The sequence below is a fragment of the Schistocerca cancellata genome, chromosome 10 (assembly GCF_023864275.1).
Source record: "Schistocerca cancellata isolate TAMUIC-IGC-003103 chromosome 10, iqSchCanc2.1, whole genome shotgun sequence".
NCBI lineage: Eukaryota > Metazoa > Arthropoda > Insecta > Orthoptera > Acrididae > Schistocerca > Schistocerca cancellata.
This window is the reverse complement of record NC_064635.1, coordinates 127,270,699-127,293,612: the sequence shown is the minus strand read 5'-3', so window position 1 is coordinate 127,293,612 and position 22,914 is coordinate 127,270,699. Positions and strand designations below refer to the sequence as shown.

General features: G+C 43.8%; 1 pseudogene; it reads right to left on the bottom strand.

Moving 5' to 3' along the window:
* Nucleotides 1-10,263: 10,263 nt before the first annotated feature.
* On the bottom strand, nucleotides 10,264-10,381 carry LOC126107135 (5S ribosomal RNA; annotated as a pseudogene).
* Nucleotides 10,382-22,914: the final 12,533 nt, after the last annotated feature.

Genomic DNA, 22,914 nt, shown 5'->3' with positions numbered 1-22,914 from the left:
GGTGATTAAAAAGAAACAATTTTTGGATTTTTTCCTTCACTTGTACCGTGAAACTTACCTTGTTGCCAAATTTGATAATTCTAGTTCAACGGGAAGTACCTTTTGTAAGTGAGTTTTCAAGTATCAAAATATGTGACATAGACGGCCGTAACTTTAAACTGATTTGAGTATGTTGTTGTTGTTGTGGTCTTCAGTCCTGAGACAGGTTTGATGCAGCTCTCCATGCTACCCTATATTGTGCAAACTTCTTCATCTCCCAGTACTTATTGCAACCTACATCCTTCTGAATCTGCTTAGTGTATTCATCTCTTGGTCTCCTTCTACGATTTTTACCCTCCACGCTGCCCTCCAATGCTAAATTTGTGATCCCTTGATGCCTCAGAACATGTCCTACCAACCGGTCCCTTCTCCTTGTCAAGCTGTGCCACAAACTCCTCTTCTCCCCAATTCTATTCAATATCTCCTCATTAGTTATATGATCTACCCATCTAATCTTCAGCATTCTTCTGTAGCACCACATTTCGAAAGTTTCTATTCTCTTCTTGTCCAAACTATTTATCGTCCATGTTTCACTTCCATACATGGCTACGCTCCATACAAATACTTTGAGAAACGACTTCCTGACACTTAAATCTATACTCGATGTTAACAAATTTCTCTTCTTCAGAAACGCTTTCCTTGCCATTGCCAGTCTACATTTGATATCCTCTCTACTTCGACCATCATCAGTTATTTATGCTCCCCAAATAGTAAAACTCCTTTACTACTTTGTCTCATTTCCTAAGCTAATTCCCTCGGCATCACCCGACTTAATTCGACTACATTCCATTATCCTCGTTTTGCTTTTGTTGATGTTCATCTTATACCCTTCTTTTAGGACACTGTATATTCTATTCAACTGCTCTTCCAAGTCCTTTGCTGTCTCTGACAGAATTACAATGTCATCGGCGAACCTCAAAGTTTTTATTTCTTCTCCATGGATTTTAATACCTACTCCGAATTTTTCTTTTGTTTCCTTTACTGCTTGCTCAATATACAGATTGAGTAACATCGGGGAGAGGCTACAACTCTGTCTCACTCCCTTCCCAACCACTGCTTCCCTTTCATGTCCCTCGACTCTTATAACTGACATCTGGTTCCTGTACAAATTGTAAATAGCCTTTTGCTTCCTGTATTTTACCCCTGATACCTTGAGAATTTGAAAGGGAATATTCCAGTCAACATTGTCAAAAGCTTTCTCTAAGTCTACAAATGCTGTAAACGTAGGTTTGCCTTTCCTTAATCTAGCTTTTAAGATAAGTCGTAGAGTCAGTATTGCCACACGTGTTCCAATATTTCTACGGAATCCAAACTGATCTTCCCCGAGGTGGGCTTCTACCAGTTTTTCCATTCGTCTGTAAAGAATTCGCGTTAGTTTTTTACATACGTGACTGATAGTTCTGTACTTTTCACATTTGTCAACATCTGCTTTCTTTGGGACTGGAATTATTATATTCTTCTTGAAGTCTGAGGGTATTTCGCCTGTCTCATACATCTTGCTCACCAGATGGTTGAGTTTTGTCAGGACTGGCTAAGGCCTAAAATTTTATATCGCGAAGGGACCATATACCGTAGTATGTGACATAACTTTGAACTTAATATGCCAACTTGTTCCAGAGAAAAAGGGTCTCAACTGGCACACAAACAGACAGACAAATAAAAAATGACAGAAAAATGTTTTTTCTTGTTATATAATTACAAATTAAAAATCTTTGGAATTTTCGTTTTCTTGTCCTATTAAATCTTGCTTCCTGCTAAATTTCTGGATTCTATGTCAACGGGAGCACCTAGTATGTTTTGATGAGCTAGTTTCGGAGTATCAAAATATGTGGCATAAATGGCCGTAACTTTTGACTGCCTTGTCTTAGAATCCTAAACGTTTTACACTACCAAGGCACCACGGACATTAGTATGTGACGTAATTGTGAACTTGATGCACCGTACAGTCCCAGAGGAAAAGGGACGTAACACATTGACAGACATTCAGACGGATAAAAATGGCAACACATTTTTTTCGTGTTATATCATTGCAAAATAAGAATTTTCGGGTTTATTCCTTTACTTGTACTCTGAAAGCCAAATTTATTGATCGTAGATCTACGAGAAGTGCCCTGTAGGTTTCAATGAGTGAGTTTTCGAGTATCAAAGTATGTGACATAAATGGCCGCATCTTTTGACTGAATTGATTTTGAAGCTTAACAGGTTGACACCGCCAACGGACTATAGACCTTAATATGTGACATTACTTTGCAGTTAATAATTCTACTCGTTCCCGAGGAAAAGGATTCTTAACATCGGACAGAGAGACAGACAGATGGAGAACCAAGTGATCCTATAACAGTTCCGTTTTTACAGAAAAGAAGGAAGTTTGCCCGTTAATGACGCGCGTTGCAGCGAGAGGCTTTGTTATAAACGTCACCGCACAAGATATTAAGCAACAGGAAGAAGCGCCAACATCCTTCGCTGAAACTAATAGGATTATAAATGTTGTTAAAAACAGAAGCTCATATGCTGTTGAGGCAACTTCATACACAATTCTGAAGAGTTGTGCTAAAGTAATAAGTAAAGTCCTCAGTGATATATGTAATGCATAACAAGCATAAAGTATTTTTAGAGAACGATTAAAATATGCCATTGCCAATACTTTCTTCGTAAGAAATTTGACAAAAAAATCATTATCGACCAATGTCTTTACTGATTATTCCATAATATTCGAAGAACTGATGTACTCAAGAGTAGACTTACAGTACGAACACGCTACTCATCACCTCATAGTTTGGAGTCCAGAACGATTTCTGGAGCGAGAAAGCTACTTACACATTCAATCATCAAACATAACAAGTGTTAACTAATAAAGTATCACTAACTGTTTTTTATCTTGCCAAGGCGTTTGATTGGGTAGCCAAAGTTATTGTCTTAGAAAACCTAAATTTTGTGGAACTGGTAGCTTTAAAAACAACTGGTTTGAATCCTACCCAAAAAACAGAATGCTGAAGTCAGGCTGAATAATTCAATAATGTTGGAAGGAAAAATATTTGGAAAATTTTGGAATTTTTTGGTTCAGATCCTATGGGACCAAACTGCTGAGGTCATCAGTCCCTAAGCTTTCACAGTACTTAATCTAACTTAAAGTAACTTACGCTGAGGACAACACACACACCCATGCCCGAGGGAGGGCTCGAACCTGCGACGGGGGAGATCAGCGCGAATCGTGGCAAGGCGCCTAAAACCATGCGGCTACTCCGCGCGACAAAAATTGGGAAATTTGTAGTAAGTTCCAATGGTAACAAACTGCTGAAGTCATCTGTCCGAGACTTACACACTACTTAATCCAGCTTAAATTAATTTACGCTAAGGGCAACTGTACTTTTTGTTGATGGTACTAGTGCCACAATCACAGGAGAAATTGTTAATGACATTCTTCGAAGAATTATTAACTGGTTTTCGAAAATGGACTCTCCCAAATTTTTAACAAAATGTGCTGCATTCAGTTCTGTTCCACAAACACATTTCGGATTAATGTAGGTATGGAGAGGAGATAGTAAAACAGGTAGAGGGTCCTAAAATTTTTATGTGCACATATTGATAAAACTAAGCATACTACTCAGCTGATCAAACAACTCCAGTTTCGAAACTTCCTAGCAGATTAAAACTGTGTGCCCGACCGAGACTCGAACTCGGGACCTTCATTCTGGGAACTTCAGTTTCTTTTGCTCTTCGTATAATCGCTTGTCTTGGAAACAAAGTAATCAGCCCCGTAACATATTTCGCATTTTTTCACTCAGTAATGACTGATGGAACTATTTTCTGGTGAAACCCATCATTATGGTTGCTAATGTTAATTACGGAAAAGGGAGCAATATGAAAATAAGAATAACGTGTGGTGTCCACGGCTTCAGAGAGTTATGCGTTTTGACTGTATACAGGATGGATATTAATAACACCTAAAAACTGCAGAGACGGACTCCTGACTGAATCTGTAGATAAAAAGGTCCTATGGACATGTCTAAATTGGGTTGGCTACCTGAAGGTGCATGAGGCATTTGCCTTGCTAGTTTTACACCGTGCAACATTAAAGGATCACTTTTTCGAAACCCCGTAATTGTCTTCCCTTTCTACGCGTTCGGCAGTCAACTCCCATCGGACGGGTATCAAGTGGTTCCCTGCCTGCAAACGCCTAGGGCTATTTCACAGATTTTTCTCTGTAAATACACAATTTTAAAACTCTCAATAAATGTGGGCTGGAGCCACTATGCCGGACTGGAAGGGGGGGGGAAGGCGGGGGCGGTGAGGGGGGGGGGGCTCGTAGGTACACTACGCCGATGTATTCGTACATGTGTCAAATGTCCCACCCCTCCGTGATCATTCCACAACGGCGTGTGACAGAGGAAGACTGGAAAAGGATAAGCACGCTTTGTTGCTTCAGACCACATTCAAATTTTGTCTAATGATTTTGAACAGTCCTCGGTGGTTTGAATCTGAACACAAGAGCAAAAATTGCAGTCGGGCTGCAGCCCAAAGGGGTTAGACCACACTCCATGGGGACACAATCTCACAGTTTTTTTTGAAGAAATACACCATCATTTGACTGTATATTACTGTATACAGGTTGTCCCAATCTACAAGAAGGGTCGTCGTGCAGATGCGCAAAACTATAGACCTATATCTCTGACGTCGATCTGTTGTAGAATTTTAGAACATGTTTTTTGCTCGCGTGTCATGTCGTTTCTGGAAACCCAGAAACTGCTCTGTAGGAATCAACATGGATTCCGGAAACAGCCATCGTGTGAGACCCAACTCGCTTTATTTGTTCATGAGACCCAGAAAATATTACATACAGGCTCCCAGGTAGATGCTATTTTCTTTGACTTCCGGAAGGCGTTCGATACAGTTCCGCACTGTCGCCTGATAAATAAAGTAAAAGCCTACGGAATATCAGACCAACTGTGTGGCTGGATTGAGAATTTTTAGCAAACGGAACACAGCATGTTGTTCTCAATGGAGAGACGTCTACATATGTTAAAGTAACGTCTGGCGTGCGACAGGGGAGTGTTATGGGACCATTGCTTTTCACAATATATAGAAATGACCTAGTAGATAGTGTCGGAAGTTCCATGCGGCTTTTCGCGGATAATGCTTAGTATACAGAGAAGATGCAGCATTTGAAAATTGTGGCGAAATGCAGGAAGATCTGCAGCGGATAGGCACTTGGTGCAGCGAGTGGCAGCTGATCCTTAACATAGACAAATGTAATGTATTGCGAATACATAGAAAGAAGGATCCTATATTTTATGATTATATGATAGCGGAACTAGTAGCAGTTACTTCTGTAAAATTTCTGGGAGTTTGCGTGCGGAACGATTTGAAGTGGAATGATCATATAAAATTAATTTTTGGTAAGGCGGGTACCAGGTTGAGATTCATTGGGAGAGTCCTTAGAAAATGTAGTCCATTAACAAAGGAGGTGGCTTCCAAAACACTCGTTCGACCTATACTTGATTATTGCTCATCAGTGTGGGATTCGTACCAGATTTGGTTGACGGAGGAGATAGAGAAGATCCAAAGAACAGTGGCGCCTTTCGTCACAGGGTTATTTGGTAAGCGTGATAGCGTTACGTAGATGTTTAACAAACTCGAGTGGCAGACTCTGCAAGAGAGGCGCTCTGCATCGCGGTGTAGCTTGCTGTCCAGGTTTCGAGAGGGTGCGTTTCAGGATGAGGTATCGAGTATATTGCTTCCCACTACTTATACCTCCCGAGAAGATCACGAATGTAAAATTAGAGAGATTCGAGCGCGTACGGAGGCTTTCCGGCAGTCGTTCTTCCCGCTAAACATACGCGACTGGAACAGGAAAGGAAGGTAATGACAGTGCCCTCCGCCGCACACCGTTGGGTGGCTTGCGGAGTATAAATGTAGATGTATTATTCCTCTGCACAATCTAGATTTCGGCTTTCACGCCATTGTCGAGTGCAACGTTCTTATACGATTAATATCATTTTGCTGTGTACAGTGCAGCATGAGAAATACACAGTTTAACATACACTCCTGGAAATTGAAATAAGAACACCGTGAATTCATTGTCCCGGAAGGGGAAACTTTATTGACACATTCCTGGGGTCAGATACATCACATGATCACACTGACAGAACCACAGGCACATAGACACAGGCAACAGAGCATGCACAATGTCGGCACTAGTACAGTGTATATCCACCTTTCGCAGCAATGCAGGCTGCTATTCTCCCATGGAGACGATCGTAGAGATGCTGGATGTAGTCCTGTGGAACGGCTTGCCATGCCATTTCCACCTGGCGCCTCAGTTGGACCAGCGTTCGTGCTGGACGTGCAGACCGCGTGAGACGACGCTTCATCCAGTCCCAAACATGCTCAATGGGGGACAGATCCGGAGATCTTGCTGGCCAGGGTAGTTGACTTACACCTTCTAGAGCACGTTGGGTGGCACGGGATACATGCGGACGTGCATTGTCCTGTTGGAACAGCATGTTCCCTTGCCGGTCTAGGAATGGTAGAACGATGGGTTCGATGACGGTTTGGATGTACCGTGCACTATTCAGTGTCCCCTCGACGATCACCAGTGGTGTACGGCCAGTGTAGGAGATCACTCCCCACACCATGATGCCGGGTGTTGGCCCTGTGTGCCTCGGTCGTATGCAGTCCTGATTGTGGCGCTCACCTGCACGGCGCCAAACACGCATACGACCATCATTGGCGCCAAGGCAGAAGCGACTCTCATCGCTGAAGACGACACGTCTCCATTCGTCCCTCCATTCACGCCTGTCGCGACACCACTGGAGGCGGGCTGCACGATGTTGGGGCGTGAGCGGAAGACGGCCTAACGGTGTGCGGGACCGTAGCCCAGCTTCATGGAGACGGTTGCGAATGGTCCTCGCCGATACCCCAGGAGCAACAGTGTCCCTAATTTGCTGGGAAGTGGCAGTGCGGTCCCCTACGGCACTGCGTAGGATCCTACGGTCTTGGCGTGCATCCGTGCGTCGCTGCGGTCCGGTCCCAGGTCGACGGGCACGTGCACCTTCCGCCAACCACTGGCAACAACATCGATGTACTGTGGAGACCTCACGCCCCACGTGTTGAGCAATTCGGCGGTACGTCCACCCGGCCTCCCGCATGCCCACTATACGCCCTCGCTCAAAGTCCGTCAACTGCACATACGGTTCACGTCCACGATGTCGTGGCATGCTACCAGTGTTAAAGACTGCGATGGAGCTCCGTATGCCACGGCAAACTGGCTTGACACTGACGGCGGCGGTGCACAAATGCTGCGCAGCTAGCGCCATTCGACGGCCAACACCGCGGTTCCTGGTGTGTCCGCTGTGCCGTGCGTGTGATCATTGCTTGTACAGCCCTCTCGCAGTGTCCGGAGCAAGTATGGTGGGTCTGACACACCGGTGTCAATGTGTTCTTTTTTCCATTTCCAGGAGTGTATTTACTCACAATGTCCTTAGGGAGGGGTTGAAGCGGTCGGGAGTGTCAGCAGCGTCAGAGGTCGTGACGAACTTCGTCCGGCTCGTCACAGCACTGAGAACTGTCGTTTTCGACCGCTGAATGTGCGGAAATCAACTATCTAAAGATAGGGGTGATTCCATTAGCACCCTTTACGCCACCCCGTGAGGTCATTTCGTGTCGATTCTGTGTCTGAAATCTTCTCCTCCTCCACCAGTAAAGTGATTTCAACGCTGAGCGTCTCCGTTCTGGCCTCCGTCGTAGAAGCGTCAAAAGAAGTGGTGTGATGACCTCGCCATCGAGTGACACGTCTACCCAGGCGTTTGGCAGAACTGGGGTGAAATTTGGTGCCAGTGTGACATCATTAACCTACCTAGACCTCGCATGTCTGAGCTGGGCCGTTTTATTTATTTATTTATTTATTTACTGCGAATTGGCCATCTGAGGACGACGTTCCAATTTCAGTTCTTTGTTCTTTGTTCTTTTCTTTTCTTGCAGTATGATTTCATCCGCTCCCTGTGTTTATTCTTTCTGTCTTCAGACCACTTTCAACCACACTTTCTAGCCACTCTGCTTTGGAATCCAACCATTTCCAATATTTTTCCCGAAGGGGTTCTCCGTCTTTTATATCTTCAGTTTTTGTATTGTTTCTTCCTAAATACATTTTTACTTCGTTCACCCAGCTTGTTGTGGCCCTCTTACCCCTCAAATACTTCAAAATATTATTAGTTAATCTACTGACTTTCATTCGAAATAAAAATGTTCGAAACATATGAGTCTTCTTCTCATTTAGTTAGAAATATTTTATATATTTTGATGTATTTCAGCATTACTTTGTAGTTTCCAATCTTCTGCTATGTTTTGTGGACCTATTTTCCATATAATTCACCTTTCTAGTACTTCTAATTTATCTAAATTATACTTTAATGCCAGGCATTTGATTACATATACTGTAGACATTCTGAATTCACTGTTGTGCTGTAGTGCTTTATTTTTGCATTTTTGGATAGACACATATTATTGTAGAGGTCTTTGGTGATACCATAAGCTCCCCCCATTTTTTGCAGCCTTTCCTCTATTGAAAATTTTTGCAGAACATTTTACTTGGACTATCGCCCTTAGATGTTTAATTTTTTGTATCCTATTTGGCCAATATCTGTTTCAGGAATTTTGGAACATCCTTAACATTTGTTACAATTTTATTTCTTTCTGCAGAAACTCTGGAGCCAGTTCTGCTGGCTACTTCTTCCAGGATAACATAATAGCAGATGCCACATTTTCGGAAAGTATAGCAAAATCATCTGCAACTGATGATTTCGATCTTTTTTCTTTTTCTTCCTAACCTTATATTTTATTTTTTATTTATTTATTTTTGTTTGTGTCTACACTTTGATGTTTGAAGTGTTGCCAAGCCCGAGGGTGATGTCGCAGGGAGCCATGATTTTGCGCTGTTACGGAGGATGGTTGTAGACACCTTCGAGCCAAACTTGTACATCGTAATGGAAGAAAGACAGCTACGTTGTGAACTTTAGCTCTGTGGCTCAGTGCATTTCATCCACCTTAAGATAGAAAACCCAATAAACACTATCTACACTTCGGAGTGGATGAAGTAAGTTTGGTTGCCTACCTAAGGCCACATGAGTTATTTGCTTTGCCAGCATTATTTTGCCCACGCTGTATTTGGTAAGAGCCCCAGATGCTTGAGCAGTATTGTGAGATGAGACGCACGAATTAAAAAGTGTTTCGTAAGCAGAGACCTTTGCTGACTGACACTACTATCTCAGTATTCCAGCAATGAACTGAACTCTGCCACCTGCTTCAGCTACGTCGAAACAAATGTGCTCATTCCTTTTTATAATCACACAAAGTGTTACACCTAGGTATTAACCAGATTCCAGTTGTGACTCACTGATATTGTCGTATAAGAGTGCTACGTTTTTCTTGTCTTCTGTAGAGCATAACTGTACATTTCTCAACATTTAAAGCTACTTGGCAGTCTATGTACCATTTCGAAATCTAATCGGCCTCTGACTAGAGACTCTGCTTTTTTCGGACAATAATTCATTACACATAATTATAAAAAGTCTAAGGTTACTATTAAAGTTTTCTGCTAGATTTTAATTTATAATTCCGGGTGGTTATAATTGAAGTACAACTATTCACAGAGGTCCAGTTTGGGTTGTAATTATCATATGGGAACAAAACTTGGTAGATATGCTAAAGCATTAATGTGGAACCAATTTATGTTGAAAACAAATTAGTTCTAATTGTTGCCACTAGGTGGCTCTGTACAGCATCCCGTCGACGTCTCTGGAGCTCGTATTGAACAAAATTGTGTAAATGGCAGTTAAATACTAATATCAACATTACGCCCCTCTCACTCGTTCGAACTTTTATGCCACGAAACATTCTTATAGTTCTTCCCCGCATTCACGGGGTCAGATTTGCACTTGATGACCAAAACTGGAGCTTACTTTTTTCTATCTGAAATCGGTTCCGCATTAACGCATTCCAATGTCTACCAAGTTTCAGTAAAACTAAAAAACCAAACTCCTCCCGAACAGGCCATGAAGGCCCAACGGTACCGACCGGCCGCCGTGTCATCCTCATCCTATAAGCGTCACTGGATGCGGATATGCACGGGCGTGTGGTCAGCACACCGCTCTCCGGGCCGTGTGTCAGTTTCCGAGACCGTAGCCACTACTCCTCAGTTTGCCTCACAAGGGCTGAGTCCACGCCGCTTACCAACAGCGCCAGGCAGACCGCATGGTCACCCATCCGAGTGGTAGCCAAGCCCGACAGCGCTTAACTTCGGTGATCTGACGGGAACCGGTGTTACCACTGCGGAAAGGCCGTGGGCACCAAGTTTCGCTGCCATACGAAAAAATTAGAGACCACATTGGTTCGGTCTGGTTAGCTGCACTTAAATTCTAACCACCCGATATGAATACTGAGGGTACCAATAGACTTCACCAGTGCACGCCTTCAGTTACTTCGATATCTGTCGATAAGTCTTGATCACAGGAAACACTCTCCGACCTCGCTGTGCCATTTCTCTGGCGCGTTGCGTATCCGGCACCACCGATAGCAATTTGTATTTCTGTTTACGTCTGGTTCGGCCTGCGCAGGCGCTGAGGCGGCTGCTGCCCTCTGGAGCGTTTTTGGAGGGGGCCGCGCGCGCTGGGCTCGGCAGTTGGATTTGCACCGAGCTGGCGGTGTTTTGCCTTCCGCCCCGGCACCGAGGTGTGGTCTCGTTGTTGGCAGGCCTCGTTGATTTGGGCATTAAGCAGTGTGGCGTGTCGGTGACGTGCTGTAGTGGACAACTGATGGATCTCCGCACGCGATCGCTCGAGGTTCTCAGCCTCGGAAAAGGGTGCCACGATATCGCTCGGGTTTCCGCACCCAGGAGTTGTAAGGACTGCAGGGCAGGCTTTCTGTGTGTTTGCTCTGTCCGGTCTGCGTGGCGGGGTTCGTTTCACCTTACTTCAGCTGTTGTTTGTATTTTCTGCGTGATTCCGTTTTGGCCGGAGTCTGGGTGTCGAGTTTTCTGCCGGTGTGTGCCCGGTCGTCGCCCCCGTTTTCCCGCCCCGGGGGGCAGCCGTATCTGTTGGTGGGAATTATTTGGCAGTGTGTGTTTTGCGTGGACCCGGTGTGCTCACGCGCCCTGATTCTCAGTGGAAATTACTGTGGTCAGGCTGGCTCGGTTGCTGGAGTGTGTGTTATTGCTTTTCTGGCTTGCTGGGCACTGCGCGAGCGCCTGTTCCGTTTGTGATGTGGCAGCAGTCTGATATTTTTATGTGTGCTTGTTAAGTTGCGAGGAATTGCTTTTAGCCTTGTGCTTACTTATTTTTATTTAAATTGCTGGGCATTGTCATTTGTCTGTCCTTTTACCTTTATTTATTTGTAGTGTCAATTAAGGCTAAGACGACGTCCAAGGTGCTAGCAATTGATTTTAGCCTCGTGTGTACTTAATCCTTTTTAAATTCTTGGGCATTGACATTTGTTTGTTGTTTTACTCTTATTTATTTGTTGTGCCAATTAGCTCTAAGTTGATGTCAGACCTTGGTATCTGTCAACCTTATTTTGGCTACTAGCGCTCAGGTGCAATATTGCCGAACCTATCGCGGATTTGTTATTAATTGAGAGGCTTTTATACTGTATTTTTAGTAGTATGTTTCGCAAGTGCACTTGCGTACGCTATTTATTGTGTCCCCCCCAACCGCACTTCTTCCCCCTTCGTGTAAACTGATTTTGGCAAGATTGCTAAGTGGCTTGTGTTATTGCCTATGTAAGTTTGCCCGCTGCTGTAACATGTTTTGACCGGCAAGCGGCCCGTGTTGGCGAGGGTTTGAATGTGTTTTGCGCTGTTGATGTTGGGATTTCCCGTACATAAATTTAGTCATGTACGTGTTGTTGTGTTAAGGATTTTAGAGCATTTTTAATTGAGATACTTGTTGGAAATTTTATCACTTTTTTAAAGGAGGTATAGGAAGGAGTAACTTCAGCTGAAAATTTAATTGTAAATTATACATTTGTGCTACACATTTAAAAATTTAACTGTATTAGGTGAAATTATGTAGTTTAATTCACAATGATTATTTGTTAATGTATCAAATTGTAAACAGTTTTGAAGTTTCTGTGTTTACCTGTGGTATTTCCCGAGGGCATGCAGCATTACTGTATTGTTAAATGATGATGGCGTCCTCTTGGGTAAAATATTCCGGAGGTAAAATAGTCCCCCATTCGGATCTCCGGGCGGGAACTACTCAGGAGGACGTTGTTATCAGGAGAAAGAAAACTGGCGTTCAACGGATCGGAGCGTGGAATGTCCGATCCCTTAATCGGCGGGTAGGTTAGAAAATTTAAAAAAGGGAAATGGATAGGTTAAAGTTAGATATAGTGGGAATTAAAGCAGAAAGATGGAAGGAGTATATAGAGGGTCTATACAAGGGCAATATACTTGAGGACAATATTATAGAAATGGAAGAGAGATAAAGAGGAAATGGGAGATACGATACTGCGTGAAGAGTTTGACAGAGCACTGAAAGACCTGAGCCGAAACAGGGCCCCGGCAGTAGACAACATTCCATTAGAACTACTGACGGCCTTGGGAGAGCCAGTCCTGACAAAACTCTACCATCTGGTGAACAAGATGTATGAGACAGGCGAAGTACCCTCAGACTTCAAGAAGAATATAATAATTCCAATCCCAAAGAAAGCAGGTGTTGACAGATGTGAAAATTACCGAACTATCAGTTTAATAAGTCACAGCTGCAAAATACTAACACGAATTCTTTACAGACGAATGGAAAATCTAGTAGAAGCCGACATCGGGGAAGATCAGTTTGGATTGCATAGAAATATTGGAACACGTGAGACAATACTGACCTTACGACTTATCTTAGAAGAAAGATTAAGGAAAGGCAAACCTACGTTTCTAGCATTTGTAGACTTAGAGAAAGCTTTTGACAATGTTGACTGGAACACTCTCTTTCAAATTCTGAAGGTGGCAGGGGTAAGACACAGGGAGCGAAAGGCTAATTACAATTTGTACAGAAATCAGATGGAAGTTATAAGAGTCGAGGGGCATGAAAGGGAAGCAATGGTTGGGAAGGAAGTGAGACAGGGTTGTAGCCTCTCCCCAATGTTATTCAATCTGTATATTGAGCTAGCAGTAAAGGAAACAAAAGAAAAATTCGGAGTAGGTATTAAAATCCATGGAGAAGAAATAAAAACTTTGAGGTTCAAAATGGCTCTGAGCACTATGCGACTTAACTGCTGAGGTCATCAGTCGCCTAGAACTTAGAACTAATTAAACCTAACTAACCTAAGGACATCACACACATCCATGCCCGAGGCAGGATTCGAACCTGCGACCGTAGCGGTCACGCGGTTCCAAACTGAAACGCTAGAACCGCAAGGCCACACCGGCCGGCCTTTGAGGTTCGCCGATGACATTGTAATTCTGTCAGAGACAGCAAAGGTCTTGGAAGAGCAGTTGAACGGAATGGACAGTGTCTTGAAAGGAGGATATAAGATGAACATCAACAAAAGCAAAACGAGGATAATGGAATGTAGTCGAGTTAACTCGGGTGATGCTGAGGGAATTATAATAGGAAATGAGACACTTAATGTAGTAAAAGAGTTTTGCTATTTGGGGAGCAAAATAACTGATGATGGTCGAAGTAGAGAAGATATAAAATGTAGACTGGCAATGGCAAGGAAAGTGTTTCTGAAGAAGAGAAATTTGTTATCATCGAGTATAGATTTAAGTGTCAGGAAGTCATTTCTGAAAGTATTTGTATGGAGTGTAGCCATGTATGGAAGTGAAACATGGACGATAAATAGTTTGGACAGGAAGAGAGTAGAAGCTTTCGAAATGTGGTGCTACAGAAGAATGCTGAAGATTAGATGAGTAGATCATATAACTAATGAGGAGGTATTGAATAGAATTGGGGAGAAGAGGAGTTTGTGGCACAACTTGACGAGAAGAAGAGACCGGTTGGTAGGACATGTTCTGAGGCATCAAGGGATCACAAATTTAGCATTGGAGGGCAGCGTGGAGGATAAAAATCGTAGAGGGAGACCGAGAGATGAATACATTAAGCAGATTCAGAAGGATGTTGGTTTCAGTAGGTACTGGGAGATGAAGAAACTTGCACAGAATAGGGTAGCATGGAGAGCTGCATCAAACCAGTCTCAGGACTGAAGACCACAACAACAACAACATATAACATTTTTATTACCTCATATTGTAAGCAGCTTGATTTGTTTTTATCACTGTAATTTGTAAGCCACAGTGTAATTTATTACAATTAATTAATTTTTTGGGGAAATAAATCTTGAATTGTATGTCCCCTTTTCATTAACCGAATCCCATCCAAATCGTCCGCTCACTCGCTACTAAGAAGTTCAATGCGGTAAGACATTTCGTTTAATATTCCATATGATGGTACTATTGTTCTCAAAAAACACAGAAAGTTCTTCGGCTGGAGGGAGGAATACGCCTTTACTCTCTGTAAAAGTCCTCTGCGATATTCCGTGCACAGCAGTACCGGCGAGATGCAGCACACACAGCGGACACGAAGAGCCGAGAGGAGGCAGTTCCCAGAAGGCGTCCGCAGTTCCCCCACGGCATGCGCTATCGTGTAGTGACAGGCGGGAATATGCGTAACAGAAGCCCGCAGGTTGCGTGACGCGTGTCGCAACTGCCGTCTTCCTATACGTCGCGCGCCGCCACAAATACCAAGCAGCTTTGAAAAGCGAAACCGCGGGCGGAGTATTGCATCGTGAGGTGTGTGCAGTGCAGCGCGCTGCCGTACGGTGCTCGTCCTGTCTCTCAAAGCACTTCATTTCCTCGACTGCAGCTGCCTTCTAGTAAAAATTCCGCTGTCGATACGCTGCTACTTGATCCACTGAAAAACTTGAAATAGTGCATATTAGGTCAGATGACGAAATATTAGTCGTCCACGTAACAGAAGGCATTCGCATAAAGGATCGCTTTGGAGAAATATAGAGCAGGTACCAGGGGTCATATCTGTACACTCCTCAGTGCTGAGACGCCGCTGGGTAGATTAGAATTGTGGGAAGAGCCAAATAAGGTTGGGGTCAGTTTCACCTTAAAATTATAATTTATTGTAATTTAATAACTCATTTACTACCTGATATGGCGCGCGCCGCTAGCATGTGCTCTTGTTCAGAGCGTGCACTGTAATCGATTATAGTTCGCTGTCCTGGTGTGTATGGCGCTCCGGTGGCGGTTTGCTATGACGTCGCTGGCGTGTGTTTGCGGTGGCCGGCGGAAAGCGAGAGGGTAGTTGGCTTTCCGGGTACTGCACGGAACGTGAAGTTCGGTCTGCCTGACCTGCTGGTGACTAGCGCTAAGGTTGTTGTGCCTGGCAATATGAGCAGAGTAGTCTGTGGCGGCGGCGACTCGCCGCTGTGCTGGCCATGCGGTGGTGATTAACTGGAGTCGGCGTACTTGTTCTGCCTGCCTGTCCGATGTGGAGGTCCGGTGGGGCCCTGTGATACTCTGGCCCGGAGACAACTAGTTGCTGAATTTTGGAGTCGTCTGCCAGGTTAGGGTGTGGGCTCGGTTGGCTCTTCAGATTTTCCCCTGGAAGCTCCAGGAGCGGTTTCTGATCTTTTCTGATGTGGGACGGTGTTGTTGGAACTTTTTGCTGCGTGTGTGTGGTTCTTTACGATATTTGTTGGTACTAATTTATTTGCTCAGCTGGAGTCCTGCCCGGAGTTGCGTTCATGTATGGTACATTTGGCAGTCGAGGTGTTAGGTAAAGTCTGCCTAGGAAGGGCGGTTTTGTACAGTATATACATAGTGAATTACTGCTGCTTGGTATATGTGTGGTCTTCTGGGACCTGAACAACACGATATAGTCAATTTGGTTGTGTAACAGCATTTAGTGGTATGTTCTGTATTTTTTTACTGTGTTATTATTAACTTGGTGGAATAGTCGCTTTTGGTGTCGTTAAGGCACTTATAAGACTGTGGTTTGACTATTCATGTGCGCTTGGCTTTCATTGTTTCGTTTTAGGAAGCGAGAATCGTTTGAGATTTGTGTGTGTTGGCTTCCGGCACTTATTAAGAGCGCCCGAGTTAACGGCGCCGTGGTTATCATGTGCTGTCGGGATGTTATACTGTATTTTTGAATTTTATCTTGTGTTGATATTATCTGTCACGTGTTACAGAACATAACCAAGGTGCGTAAGTGATGGGCAATTGTGGGAGGCATGTCGGGGAGCTCTCAGCGGTTTATTTCGGGGACCGTTTCTAGTGGGAAGGCTCCGAAGTGTTGAGAGCTCGCTCGTCTGTGATTGCGCTGGGAGTTGCTCTCGCCCTTTGGTTGTATCAAATTATTTTGTTATTATATTTATTGGTTGTGTGTAGCGCTTCTTTCATTTTATGGTGCCAAGCGCCATTATCTTAAAGTTTTTTATACAAAACATTTTAAATTGTAATGCCAAGTTAACTTATTATTGGATTTTGTCTTTTGGATAAACTCTAAAAGCACTATTGTAAAAGGTTCTTGATTTTATGCTGGCAAGCCGCCGTTATTGTTTTTAAAGCTCACTCTTTAACCATTTGTTAAGTTTTGTAAGTTATATGAATCTGTTGTTATTTAAAAGTGTTTAGTATTGGCAATTTAATAAATTGTATACAGAGTCTGCTGTTTGGATATTATTAGGTGGAGCTCATTGGATAGTCGTACTATAAGAATACAATCTCACTACCTAAGCAGCACATAGCCGAACTTTTAAAACTACGAGTTTCAAACTCAAGACACGGGTGGAGAGACACACATTAACAAGATCCAATACAAACGGCTGAAAGCCCACAATAAAATTTTCAAGATTTTAAAATGAATTACCATAACCTTTCAAAGTCAGAAGGCCGCAATGTATAAGCTTGAAAGGCAATTTTAAGAATAAGCTCCCAAGCAGTAATGTTTAAGCTTGGAAGGTAATTTTAAATATAAAGTTACAAGCAGCCGAAGGCCCACAATTAATTTTCCAAAATTTAAAAAAAAAATTAAACCATAAACCTTAAGTTTTAAGTAGCTGAAACCCCACTGAAAGAAAAGACAACACAACGGCAATAGCCTTTAAAACACAGTAAAACCAAGAGTGTTTTTAAATCATTGGCTATGATAGATAATAAACATACAATTAAACACCGGTGAGAAGGACAACAGCACTCAGAAGCCTCCAGGGAGGTCGGTCTGCCCTCGTTCACTTAGGGGAGACAGATGGTGAGCCCAACTACACTTGATCCGTTGGAATCCAACCAAGGGACAGCCACGGACCGACCGACCAACCGACTTGCTTTCCATCATTCAGTACATGAGAACTCAAATAGTTACGAATGTGATTATCCACAATGAAATATGTATTAGCTGTCAAAACAACACACCATGTTGGACAGCAACAACAGCTGAAGAAAGGACGCTGCTTGAAATTACGTTAGTGGCCAGGGCAGGTAATCGGAACACTAACGTCCACAAGGCAGAAAATCCCACTGGCACACTTAAATTTGAAATTAGGTAATATAGTTAACTTCACAAAAAGGGACGCTGCCTCAATTTACGTCAGTGGCCAGGAAATTCCACTGGCGCACTTGAATTGTAGTGAACCGATATAGTTAATTCCGCTGCACGGCGGCTCGATTTCACCACTACAAACACTCGGTGTTGCTCACAGGAAAAGTTCCCCAACAGCGAACCACCGAAACGAACCACACAACGTGGCTTGGATAGTTGAAACCCCTATTCAACTCTGACGTCCTGGGTTGGTGAACCACGAAGGTCGTAGTTATAGGACAGCTCCACACAGCGCAGGGACCGCCAGCGAACCCAGCCGACTGCACTGCGCGGAGATAACCTCCCTGGTCCGCAGCAACCGACCGACTCCTTGCAGAATGCCGACACAACTAAAATAGTCGTCAGTGGAAAAGTACACACACAACGTGACAAACACTTTTACAAAGATAACAGAACGCAGCATATCATTCTCAATGGAGAGAAGTCTTCCGAAGTAAGAGGGATTTCAGGTGTGCCGCAGGGGAGTGCCGTAGGACCGTTGCTATTCACAATATACATAAATGACCTTGGGGATGACATCGGAAGTTCACTGAGGCTTTTTGCGGGTGATGCTGTGGTACATCGAGAGGTTGTAACAATGGAAAATTGTACTGAAATGCAGAAGGACCTGCAGCGAATTGACGCATGGTGCAGGGAATGGCAATTGAATCTCAATGTAGACAAGTGTAATGTGTTGCGAATACACAGAAATAAAGATCCCACATCATTTAGCTACAATATAGCAGGTCAGCAACTGGAAGCAGTTAATTCCACAAATTATCTGGGAGTACGCATTAGGAGTGATTTAAAATGGAATGATCATATAAAGTTGATCGTCGGTAAAGCAGATGCCAGACTGAGATTCATTGGAAGAATCCTAAGGAAATGCATTCCGAAAACAAAGGAAGTAGGTTACAGTACGCTTGCTCGCCCACTGCTTGAATACTGCTCAGCAGTGTGGGATCCGTACCAGATAGGGTTGATAGAAGAGGAAGAGAAGATCCAACGGAGAGCAGAGCGCTTTCGTTACAGGATCATTTAGTAATCGCGAAAGCGTTACGGAGATGATAGATAAAATCCAGTGGAAGACTTTGCAGGAGAGACGCTTAGTAGCTCGTTACGGGCTTTTGTTGAAGTTTCGAGAACATACCTTCACCGTGGAGTCAGGCAGAATATTGCTCCCTCCTACGTATATCTCGCGAAGAGGCCATGAGGATAAAATCAGAGAGATTAGAGCCCACACGGAGGCATACCGACAATCCTTCTTTTCATGAACAATACGAGACTGGAATTAAAAGGGAGAACCGATAGAGGTACTCAAGGTACGCTCCGCCACACACAGTCAGGTGGCTTGCGGAGTATGGACGTAGATGTGGAGATGTAGAACTTATGAAACGCCCCCTTAGAAAAGTTAATGAATTACTGTGCTGATAAACCTCTTACATTATTTGATTTTCAAACAGCTGAGCAGAGCTGAACCCTATTCTGATCACACTAAACTGACACACAATATTTTTAGTGCAACGCAATCTGACTTTTAATAATCCCTACAAAAGAATGGCCCTGACTAACAATAACCTATACCTTTCATGAATCACTTACCTCACAAAAATCTTCGTTACTCGAGCTACTGCAATACAGCGAGCGCCACTATTGCCAGCTAAATAAAAGATTCTAACTACTGAAGTGACTAACTACTGATAGGCATACTTAGCAAATGAAAGATTTTTATAAAGAACAAACAATGTAATTATCTTAATAGTGTTCAAAAGTCATAATATATATATCAGTTCATAACATCCAGTCTTACAAATTTACTGTCTCTGATGGACACACGTCGAGATCATCTGCTCTCAAAACTCCGCCATCTCTCTCCCCACATCCACCACTGCTGGCATCTCACCTCCAACTGCGCAGCGCTACGCGCTGTTAACAGCCAACTGCCCAGCACTACAATAGCAAATTTCAACAATGCCACCCTGCCACAGACTGCACACAGCACAGCCAGTGATTTTCATACAGAGCGCTACGTGGCGGTGGCGTTACCAATATAAGAACCTAAACAGCCTACTTACAACCTGAACAATACCCAACAGTAACTGAGCACGAACCAAGCACGCACGAAAACAAATCGGGAGTGGATGGACACACACACACACACACACACACACAGCCGACTCATGAACGATCGGCGAGCCAAAACGTGTCGTGCAGTAATACGACCGACCGCGGCCCGGCCCAAGTGTTGCGTGGCGGCAATGGTCGGGCGAGCCATGTCGGCGCAGACCTCACTGCTGCTCCAAGCCGACTGCACTAGTGCCGCATTGGAACTCCCCGTCTGGCAGGTCCGGACTGCGCTCCAGACGCGTTCCGACTGACTGGCAGACCCGAACTTGCAACCCGAAATCCGACGCCGAACGAATTAGGACGGACAATGAGCGGGAAGTAATAGCAGTCGAGGGGACATATCGATACGCGCTGCTAGTACCGGTCACGGTCAGGCAAAGCAGCAACTCGGTGACAGTCGTAATTTAAATTAACGTAGTGAGGTGGAAGTACGTTAAAAACAGGGTGTAAAATATATGATGGCCGGAACACGAGGCACTCACGGCTCAAGGGCAACAGTGGGCTCTTTGGTTTGCTGCGGGATGAGGCTGAGTGGATACATTACCGAAGCGCCAAAGAAACTGCTATAGGCATGCGTATTCAAATACAGAGAGATGTAAACAGGCAGAATACGGCGCAGCTGTTAGATCGGTTACTGCTACTACAATGGCAGGTTAGGCCGGATTTACACTATCAAATTTCTTTGTCAAATATCTTTGTCCAATATTTTTGTCAAAGGTATTTGATGGTGTAATAGGGAACTTTGTCAAATGTCGTCCAAAATTTGATCAAATCTATGACCTCGCTGTAGATTTGATCAAAGAAGTCGCTTGTCTCCTGTTCACTGCAATGTGACATGTTACCACATGGAGCGCTAGCATCGCTGCAGCGTTCTGTCGTCTGTAGTGTTTTTATAATCATCGCCGGTAAATACAATTGGTGTGTGCCGACAACTACAAAATTAATAGAGATGTATGAAGCTGATGAGGCGCGTTACAACGTTAGGCACGCTGAATACAAAAATAGATTAAGAAGATTGGAGACCTGACCTGACCTGACCTAACCCAACCTAACCTAACATAACATAACTCTCTCCTGTAGCAAGGAATCGGAGTGTTACAGTGAGCCTGTCTTCTGCAGATGCAGCAGTTCTTAAGTGAATATTGTGTTTTGTGATATGAGGATACACTTCACCGAGCGATAACAGAAATGTATGCTCATCCATTCTTAAGTAATTGATGTACGACTTGACGTCCTCCACAATAAGCTCACGTAACAAGTTTTGTTGAATGCTTTTACCGTGTCATCGTAAAACCCACGGCTTCACCCAGGTACGTTTCCTTTTTTCCGCCCGCTTCTCTTCCGCATGTGCACACAGTGCAATTGTGGTACATGCAACTGCTGCGGTTAATAACAAGTTGTTGTTGTCAGTCATCTTGAACTTCGACGAAAAATATGATGACAGTGTAATACCCCTTCTAGCGCTACGTCAAATATCTTTGTCAAATATATTTGACGGAATATTTCAAATGGTTCAAATGGCTCTGAGCACTATGGGACTTAACTTCTTCAGTCCCCTAGAACTTAGAACTATTTAAACCTAACTAACCTAAGGACATCACACACATCCATGCCCGAGGCGGGATTCTAACCTTCGACCGTAACGGTCGCGCGGTTCCAGACTGAAGCGCCTAGAACCGCTCGGCCACTTCGGCCGGCTACGGAATATTTGATCACATATTTGATCACATCTTTGATCAAATCTTTGACAAAGAAATTTGATAGTGTAATACCGGCCTTATCAACATTTAAGTGAGTCTGAATGTGGTGTTATAGTCGGCGCACAAGCGATGAGACACAGCATCTCCGAGGTAGCATTGAAGTGGGGATTTTCCCGTACGACCATTTCACGACTGTACCATTAATAACAGGTATCAGGTAAAACATCAAATCTCCGACATGTCGGCGGCCGGAAAAAGATCCTGCAAGAACTGGACCAACGATGACTGAACATAATTGCTCAACGTGACAGAAGTGCAGCCCTTCCACAAATTGCAGCAGTTTTCAATGCTGGGCCATCAACAAGTGTCAGCGTGTGAACCTTTGGTGTGCGTACTGTAAGACGCACCATCAGATTATTTGACTTGTCGCTCTAACGAAGTAGGCGACTGTCAGCAATATGTCTCGTGGTCTTATCGTGGTGTGTATATCTTCTGCTGTTAGGTCAGACGATAGAAATGCCACTTGCACGCTTAGAGTAGCAGATTGACGGTGACCAACTTTAAACAGAACTTGATTAATTTCCACACACATTTATTAAAATAGTAAAAAGCATAGACATTACGTAACTTGATTCTGGATGCTGTTTACAATTGACTATCTGAAGTTCCTTTGGTCTTGGTACGTTAATCTTATTCTCACATATCTCTGATACTTGACAAAGTGTCTATTCATTTATCTTCATGGCTATGTACAAGAATATGGTAATCTTATTAGGTGCAGACTGAAACTTGACTATAGACTGGTACAGACTGGTGCAGACAAATGCAGACTGACTGATCGGAGGTCTGTACACTCGTTTTAATACCTCGCGCGTTCAGGTATTACTGCGCGAGTATGATTCGCGAGGAGAAAAGGTTCTACATTAGCAGCAATCTCATTGGCTGCGTTACATATTAATATGCGGATCGGCGGAAGCAGAATTTGGTCCGTCTCTAAGGCAGCGCCATCTCATAGTGTGGAGATGGACGAGCGCTGTGACTGCGCTGTTGTGCTTAGCGGGGCGCGCTCTAGTGGGAAAGTCGTGTACACGCTGAGCACGCGGAACTATGTACACAACAGAACCATTCAACGAAACATCATTGATATGGGCTTTTGGAGCCGGAGGCCTACTGGTGTACCCTTTACGCATCACCTGGGCCGGTCAACACTTACATTGGACTGTTGATGACTGTGAACATGTTGCCTGGTCGGACGACTCTTATTTGAAATTGCATCGAGCGGACGGACGTGTACGGGTACAGAGACAACCGTGAAATGTGTAACGGTAGTGACACACCAAAATCACAATAGTAATCCGTTGTAGTTGCTACATATTTTATTACAATCAAAAGCATTATAAAATCACAGTCACAGTAATACAGGATACTGCCTTACAAAGCCAGATCACTTGGACTAATAACAAATAAATTTC